Raw genomic sequence first — 9104 nt, forward strand, 5'->3', positions numbered from 1 at the left:
GGTAAAAATTCTCTACCCACATTTCCAAATTTCTACTTAACTAATATTTTTGTGTATGTTAATAGTGTTTTCAGTATGTCTTTTTTTCCCTTCTCTTAAGATGCTGGTAATTCCCTATGAGACTAAACCATTCTGCATATTTTCTTTTGTTGATTTATTGCCTAAATGTTACCTACCAAGGCCAATTTTTCTCACTTGAAAAAAAGTATATAAAGCTAGATGGAGTTTTTTATTTCTTAAAATATACTAAAAAAGGAAAAGTGGGAAATTCATCATTATTTTAAATAAGTGTGTCAGATAGTTGGCAACAATTTCCAGCCAAAACCTGCATGGCTCTGCAACACCCATAGACTATCTACAGTTTGCTTGATACATTTACACAAATCTGGATACATTTAGAGGAAATATTAAATTCCGTATTTATTTGTCTTCAAATGTATATTAAATAAGAACAGATATAAAACAGATTAAATTTATTAACCATATATATTTATTTTTATAATGCAAAAAATATTTAGAAAATAAGGAATAGAATAATTATGGTCTTCCATAGGATGCTGTCAGCAACTTCTGTATACCTTTATGAAATAATTTCCTATTCAAATTCTTCTGATTCTATAGGATGAGCATTTAGTAATTGCTAAACAAACGTTCTCTGTTAAGGTGGCTCGGGTTTTTTTCCTAAAAGATTCTCATATTCCCATTATAGATCTTGTTAATTTATCCCTCTTTCCCCTCCCCTCTTTAGCATCTTTCCCTAGTACTATACACTAAATTTTCACTTTGTCATTCTCTATACACCTTGTTTGAAGTTCCTCTGAAAGTACATTTCTAGTTTTCACAACTTTAAGCATGATAATTTTAGGTGTAATTTTAAACTTCATTGTAGTTAAAGGAAGGTTGAATTATGTGTTCAAAATTAAATGGAAATATTAAAAAGTAATATATTTCTTTACGAACTTATCATTCATAGACTTTATTATATTAATAGCTAAATAGCCAAACATATTTGGGCATATTACAGGAAACATATTGAGATCTGTTGGTGCATATAATTCCATAATCAAAACTGTTTAATATTCATAAGCATAGAACTTAATTGTAGAAAGAAAATTAAAACTTCCATAATCATCAGCCTTCAGAAATAATCTTTGATAAGTAAAATATGCATATATATTCATGTCCTTGCTTTATTTGAAATTATGTAATCCATGCTATTGGATATTTATTTATAAAATGTTTACAAACAGGCAGTTGAAGAAAACCATTTTCATCTTTTTTTCTGTGATGGTCAATTTGCAGTCTATAGACAACTCATTATCTCAAAGTAAAATGTATATTTGAGAAGATGTAAAAACAATGCACAATCAAGGAAAGAGATGAGGTATGCAAGTTGTTAAATTAAGACACATTTTAAATAGCACTGTAAAATCTTGGCTTAACAAGAATGAAGAATTACAATATTCTTATGCTGAGTTGTCTTATATGTATTGGGAAATAAATATAGATGGCATAATCAAAAGATTTATCTTTTCTCATCCTCTCTTACTCTTTAAAATCTATCCAATTATATCCTAAACAAAATAGTTTTCTAACTACAGGTTTGACATTTATCTCAGTCCTTGAGTGAAGAAAAAAAAAATCCAAATCCATCCTTGAAAAGCAAATTCTTTACAGAAGATCTTCTGAAAGGTGATGAAAAATTAATTAGATGACATATCATCCAACTGAAAATTATTTTGGCATCTTCCCCTCTCAAATTTCTGCTCTACAAAGAGAAACTGTGTGGCACAATTATTTATTATAAGCACTGGACTGCTAATCAAAAGATTGTAGATTAGACCCCCACCAACTGCACACCTGCTTAGAGAAAGATCTAGAAGTTTGCTTCAGTAAAAACATGTGATTTTTATTGGATGCCATAAAGTTAGTCCCAACGCACAGCAGCTCTATGTGCCACCCTCACAACCACTGCAGTTTGAACCCACTGTTGCAGCCACTATTCCACCTTCTTTTAAAGGCCCTCTACAAACATTATGTCCTTCTCCAGGGACTTATCACTCCTGTTAACATGCCCCTCAAAAAAAAAAATTAGAGAAAGATAAAGTCTTGCCTTTCTCGTTTATAAAGAACGTTCTGGATGTACTTTTCCCCAAATTTGTTCATTTTTCTGGCAGACCATGGGACATTTAATATTCTTTGCCAACACTGTAGTTCCATAGCATGGAGTCTTCAGTTCTTTTCTTCATTGTCGGGATTTCCCATCTGTATGAGCGTTCTTGCCTCCAAAGAGCACTCCGACAAAAAATAGTTCTCCTCCTCCCCCTCCTCTTTGATTAACATTTCTAAAACTTCTTTCCAGAGCCTTTATATCACTCTCCTATTTTACCATTCTACCTCATCATTTCCTAGTTTCTATTACTCGACCCTTTAACTCTATCAGCACAATATAAAGATAATAGAGAAAATCTTCTTTTAAAAACCTGTCTCCTAAGATGCAAATGATGAAGGGAAGAAAAGTAGGTTACAAAACTTATACTTTATTATTTGGGGTCCTTTCACTTAAATAGGAGTATACAGAGAAAATTATCAACTTTGGAAGATAGTCTTTGGAAATTTTGATGGTCATCTTTTTCCATCATTTTAACTGAAGTTTATTATGTTTGGTGTTCATGTCATAACAAAGAGATCTGAAGCAGATGCATCATTTCTTTGAGTCTTACGTTTTCAAGCTGAAATGCAACAGAACATTGTTCTTTTCCTTATGTCCCATCAAGTTGCTTTCAAGTAATTGTGTCCCTATGCACAACAGCTCTGAGCACTGCTCTATGTTGAGCCAACTTCATTGTCTCTGGCACACCTACTCATATTACCCCAGTCACTGAGTCTCAATCCATCATATCAAGGATCTTTCTCTCTTGCTTTCCCTCCACCCTTCCAAGGACTAGTCAGTCCCTCCTTGCAACAAGCTCAAACTATGTCAGACAGAGTTTCAAAATTCTTGCCTTCTAGCAACAGCCTGGTTTTACCCTCTTGAGCACAAACCTGTTTGTTCTCCTTACAGTCCACAGTATATTCAATACTCTTCTCCAGCACCACAACTCAAAGGCATCATTTCTTCTATCATCCTTAGTCATTGTCCAGCTTTCTGATGCATAGCACATAATTGCAAAGACCGTGGCCAGGATCAGGACACCTTAATCTCTAGAATGACATCTTTCACAGAAAATTTTTGCAATTCAATAGGACAAATTTGTACTTCATGCTCAACTCAGGAATACTTCAGTTCCTCCTATATTCAGATTCCATTAGATAGAGAACTGCACAGGGTGAAACTGATGGTATTCTTCCATGAGGACTTCAGGTACTAAAGTCAATGTTTTCAACAAGTTTCCAGTCTATATAATGACTACTGTCTGTGGTGTATTTATCCCATATTTAAAACTGTTTAAGAGGAAGATAAGTTTTATTTTATCACTCTTCCTTTCATGTATCTCTCAAAACACATGAAAATTTAGAGTTGAAAGACTACCTGTTTACTGTAGTTACCATGTCACTAAAACAAAAACAATTAACTAGAAATTGGTGCAGTGTAGACTGGATATGCAATTTTTTATGGGGAGGGATTATAGCCTTGAATTTCAAGTTCATCCAGTTTTCTTTATAAAACTCCATGTGACAGAAAAACACCTTTGTTGTTGTTGAAAACAATCTTTATTTTGTGAGTCACGGATTTTTATTGTCCGATGGCAAACTCTTCCGTTCATGTATAGACTCACTAACACACTGCAGAAGTAAATACCTATGCCTACTTTTTTCAGTACTGTTGTCTTAAAAAGTAAAGTAATAGAAAGCTATTTCAAAGATTTCTTAGGATAAAAACTGCATTGTTTATATCATAAAGGGATGTGAGTCTATATGAAGTAGGGGTGGTCCAGAGGAATATAAAAATTGTCAAAATTGTGCGTTTGACACTGTAATTAGCCACTGTAAAAAGTCAAGCAAAAGCTTATCTTTGTTGTATTATTTATGAAGAAATAAAGGAAGTGCAAAAAATAATAAAATGCAGGTGATCTGGTATCACTAAAAGATACATATATTTTATATTTGCCAAATTTTGAAAATATGAGATATATTCACTTATTGTTCCTTTGCCACCTTAATATTTGAAATATTTTCCTTTTAAATATTGTTTATTAACTCTGGTAAGCTAAACGTAAACTACATTAAATCTTTGCTTTAAAAGGTGGGCAATCTCCTCCCATGAGATTTGCTACCTCTGAAAACCCGCTGGAGGGTTAACAACTATGAGTTGGTTATGACTCGATGATACACAATATTAACAATTTTAACTAATGTTTCTTTTCATGAGAATAATGAAATTTAAATTAATAATATAAAATGTATAAAAAGAATATTTATAACATAAATGAAATGCTTGAGTCCTTTGCTCTTAAATTAAAAAAATTAAGATAGTTTTTCTTTTTTATTGTATTTAAAAATGAAAACTAATCTGCTATTTTCCTATTGCTAGCAGTTGCAAAGCAATAGTAAGTGAATAAATGTCATATTTTAAAAATTTGGTAAGTATAAAGTTATTAGTATCCCTAAGTGATGCTGTTGTTGTTCTACACCATTGAGCCAGAACAGACTCATAGCTAACCCTCAAGGGGATATTCAGTGACAGTGATTTGAACCGGAAGAGATTGCCTGTATTTCTTCCAGGAAGCAGCTGGTGAATTTCAGCCAAATTCTCCTGGGTTGGCAATGCAAAACAACTCTTTACCACTAAGTCACAGAGCGACCACAGTAATGCTAGGGCATGTACTGTTTTGTTTTGTTTGTTTGTTTCATTTCCCTATGGATGGCAAGATTTCTTTCTAAACAAAATAGTGTTTGCTTGAAAGAAAATTTCAAAATGTTCTACTATACTAGATAAACTAATTCATACTTAAGAATGTTGAAGACATTAAAGAAAATGACCTGACAGATGAGCATGAAAGATTTTCTTCGATACAGTATGGAGATGTGGTTTCTTCTTTTGTTTAGAAAATAAAATACAAATTAAAAATGTGTTGTTCCCAGGAATTACAAATTAGAAAATGATCAGAATTAATGAATGTCTTAAGTAGAACAGTCCTTATTTTTCATTCTTCATTATTCGAAACTTCAATGTCTTTATTTTGTCATAATAAACAGTCTTCTTTAAGATAATATTATCAACTCAAAGAGCAAAATCAGAAGATCTACGATAAAACTGTAGAGTGTATCTAAAATAATAAAAGGAAAACAACCTAATTTCAAGATTCCTATTTTATTAGCACCGTAGTCTACATTCCATTATTCTTCATTGAAGGGAGAAGTATATTTATCCTTAATTAATACATCAAGAACAGTCAAGAAACCTTCATTTTTCAAGAACATAATTAAAATTTTAAGATTTTTTTTTTAAAAAAACATATGGAATAAGAGTTGAATGAATAAATGGTTGCTTGGCAAAGATATTGAGCGAGCTTAAATATCAATAACTTTTAAGATAGCCCTATTGTTTTAATGAGTAAAATCTGCACTTACAGGACAACTATTATTAATATATGCATGTCTATATATGTTTTACCACATTCATCATTTTTCTTTATAAAAGTCTTACTTATCCTCTATCCTACTAAGATTTAACATCATTTAACTTTTTAAACCATAATACATGAAGTGTGTAATACAAACTCATGAAAGATAAGTAAATAATATACTTTCAAAATAATATCTAATTTAAAATAGTTACTTCTGCTTTCATAATAAAGAATGTGTTCTACATTTAATCATTTATTACAAAATAAATATATGTGCTTTTATGAAATTGTTTTGTTAGATTTTCATGTAAACACATCCTCATTCAGTACAGTATGGAGATGATAAAAGCAATTCTATTCATTTGCTTTTCACACACTGTAGCATAATTCTGTTCTTTATTTTTTTACACAAAAAGTAGCATTTCTGCTGTTTAGAATTCCTAAATACTCAATAAATTCATTATTAAAGTTTTTATTAAATGTTCCTTTAAATATTTATGCTTTGTTTATTGCTATGTATTATTTTTTTCCTTTTAAAACAAGCTAAAAACTGGAAATTAGAAGCTTTCTGAGAAAATCATTGAGAGCTATTTTTCTAATGGGCTTGTAACTGTTCAAGCTATATTTTCTTTTGTCAATGCAACTGATGTATTGCTACATCTAACCTATTAAAAAATCTGAATGTTATAATACTGTAAAATTCAGACAGTATTATGATAATGATTTAAGCTTTTCAAAATTCATGGAAAATAAGGTTTAATATGCAGAAATATTTCTCATTAGAGTTTTAATATGCTTTAATATAGACTTATTTTTACTGCTATATATATGTAGTCAAAGAAAATGCTATCGTTATGTAAATACATTTGCACTATGCAAAATGTCATTTTCTTCATAAAGGTATTGAGTTTGGATATAATTTTACAAAAAGAAAAAAATCAGAATGTGAAATGGAGTTTTTTGGCTTGTTTTTTGTTTACTTGAGCAATACTATCAACTATAAGTAGGAGAAATATTTGATTGTAAATACCATTTTATGTATTTGGCTCAATATCAATTGTTTTGTTAATTCTCTTAAACTTAGGTTGTACCATTAAAAACTCTAACACCTGTACTATATAAATGCCTTTTTGGAACAATTTTAAAAACTCTTCTAGGGAGCTCTGGTGGCCTAGTGGTAAGAAGCTGTGTAGCAAACCCAAAAGTACACAGTTTGAATCCACCAGTTGGTCTGTGATAGGAGGATGGGCCTTCTCCTCCCACCCAATTCACTGCCTCTGAAAACCTGCTCACGGGTCAGCTATAATTTAGTTCTGACTTGACAGCACACAACAACAGCAACATACTGAATGCAGTGTAACCACTGATGGCTTAATTTTAAATTTTGAAAGAATAATTGTTTATTAACAACCTAGACTATTCTATCTTCTCTAATAACCCCACTTCTTAAAAATCAAAAGCAGAGCATGAATGTAGAATATAGTAACATGACAAAGTTCCACTAACATTGAGAAGAAGATAAAGAGGGATACAAAGACAAGTGTGTATTAAAACTATAGCTTCCCCCCACCCCAATCTCTTTAATGTCTAGCTTAATAGAAGACAGTCAGATTCTCAAAGTTGTTTCTGCAGTCTGTTTTTTTGACATTTGGACTCTAAAGTGGTTGGAGGGGAACAGACAAAGTTAGTGGCCGGGCTTCTCTGGAAGATACTGCAGGCCTTGTAGCTCTCTTGGTCCCTCGAGCAACATATGAGTATGGGCCTTAATATTCATGGGAGTTATTAGTAAGGCTATTTCTGAGTTCTGTAAGGAAACAGCGCTTCTGATCAATGAACTTGAGAGCTTCTGCCAGTTTCAGCTCCAGTAATAAACCATATCCAAGGATCATGCAGATGCATGAAGTGTCTAGGGCCTCTTGTCATGATGGCTCAGGTCCTGCTTTTGGCAGATCCTGCTGAAGGACATCACTGATGAAGCCTTCATAGTACAACACTTTCTCTTCCAAGACCTCTACATTCCACAAAGACCATGGGATGTTCAGTACTCTTCTCCAACACCACAGCTTTTAAGCATCAATTCTTCTACTGTCATCTTTATTCGTTGTCTAGCTCTTAGATACATAGCAAATGATCAAAAAGACTATGGCATGAATCAGACTCCCTTAGTCCTAAGACTGACATCATTGCTCCTCAATAAAATTACTATAAACAAGTCCATACTTTCCAACCATAATTCCTTCTTCAGTGTTTCCAACTTTTACATTCCAGCTACTATTTATCATCTCAACTATTATCTTTCTCCTATAGGTCACTATAAATCAGAATCAATTCAATAGCATAACTGTTCTTAAAGTTCAAACAGCATCTACAAAATGAATAAAAAAAGATAGCTGAAAGCTTAGTCTTTTAGCTTCAGTGTATGCTTCCTAAGTAGTTACATAAATTTGATACAATCATCATAAATGTATAAAAAACTATGGTTGTTGTGTACTAACAGTCAGAACTGAGCAATAACTTACCCTCCAGCAAGTTTTCAGAGACAATTATCCTCATGGGAGAAGATTGCCCATCTTATGATCTCTAAATGCTTACTTTCTTTTTTTTTTATTAAATTTTATTAGTTTTAATGAACATTTACAGAGAGTTTGGGTTTTCATTCATTCATTGTTGCACTGTTTTCTCCACCCTCATCCCCAGTTCGTTCTTCTTTCCCCCTCAATGTCTGTTTTAATTGTCCAATTGCCACAGTGCTTGTCAAAGCCAGGAGATTTTCTTTGTTTTCCAATTAAGTAAATTTTTTCTTTGAATAGGGCTTTTCCATACTTTATTATTCCACTCAGTTTCATAATATAACTTTCCAGTTTTAAAGTTGAAGTTAAATGTCATATCATAGTGACTAAAGGTTGTTATTTTTGAAGTTATTCTTTTACCTATTATCAGTCTAATACCACATACAGGCTATAAGATAAATTATTCTTTCTAATGAGGCAAAATATGAAATTAAATAATCTACTGGACTTTATGAATTCAAAATAGTGAACATGTACTTTTATAGTTACTTTTCACTAGTGTCTGATTATTCCACTTTAAGGGTTTCACTTAATGAGGTTGTTCTGATTATTCCGTTTTAAGGATTTCACTCAATAGGAGGCTTCAAACAAGCATGAAAAGTTTCTTCAGAGTGGTTTTGGTTTGTTTTTTATTTAACCAGAGGCTCCAGATTCCCTCTGAAGAGGCAAAATAATTCCCTTTTCCCACCTTCCAACCTTGGACACTTTATCATTAAAAAGGCATCTACAGTTTAATACAAACAAAATAAATATTATTTATTTAGTCAAAACCCAGCTTATCCTCTTTACCCAAAGGGAAAACAAAACAACAACAAAGATCAATGCCTGTTTGCTGCTCCAAAAATCTATCCTTTCTAAATTTTAAAGGCAGTTTATATCATTTCATTTAAATACATACTTAATCAGGAATATATTTATCTATTTGTCTAATGTATAATGAAAACTATCTTAATGCTTAATGTAC

The sequence above is a fragment of the Elephantulus edwardii genome, unplaced genomic scaffold (genome assembly GCF_000299155.1).
Source record: "Elephantulus edwardii isolate Elephantulus edwardi_28Jun2011 unplaced genomic scaffold, EleEdw1.0 scaffold00136, whole genome shotgun sequence".
Lineage (NCBI taxonomy): Eukaryota > Metazoa > Chordata > Mammalia > Macroscelidea > Macroscelididae > Elephantulus > Elephantulus edwardii.